The following is a 446-nucleotide window of genomic DNA, read 5'->3' on the forward strand; positions in this document are numbered from 1 at the left end:
GAGTGCAATTTCCGGGCACTTAGAGGTCCATATTCTCAAAATGTTTGCAGCTCAGCCCCAACTATATGGGCCCGAGGTCGTGTGGACTCTCACGCACCCCTACTTTAGAATTTGGGGGGGAAATGTAAAAAGTCTACAGCACCCGGTATTCCCAGGCGGTCACCCATCCAAGTACTAACCGGGCCCGACGTTGCTTAAATTCGGTGATCGGACGAGAACCGGTGTTTTCAACGTAGTATGGCCGTAGACATGTGAGTGGTATTTCATATCAACGCGCGCTTGTCTGCTGGGGATTTCCTCTAACTCCCCTGACCACTCTGCTGCGCGAGTACATTTTTTACAAACACCGGTGTTGAACAATAAACCAACCATTTTACTACCGTACGGCATTAACTAGGATGCTTTAGACAGAAGAAGACTGCCGTTTTGTTCAAACGACCCTCGAA

The 446-nt window shown here is 48.9% G+C and overlaps 1 non-coding gene across 1 annotated transcript; it reads right to left on the bottom strand.

Annotated features, from left to right (window-relative positions):
• Window positions 1-130: 130 nt before the first annotated feature.
• LOC117118928 lies at window positions 131-249 on the bottom strand. Its single transcript, XR_004447114.1, has one exon. It is a non-coding gene; the product is annotated as a 5S ribosomal RNA (ribosomal RNA).
• Between the last annotated feature and the right edge of the window lie 197 nt (window positions 250-446).

This window comes from Anneissia japonica, unplaced genomic scaffold (assembly GCF_011630105.1).
Source record: "Anneissia japonica isolate Jap-2015-1 unplaced genomic scaffold, ASM1163010v1 scaffold149055_len1094_cov108, whole genome shotgun sequence".
Lineage (NCBI taxonomy): Eukaryota > Metazoa > Echinodermata > Crinoidea > Comatulida > Comatulidae > Anneissia > Anneissia japonica.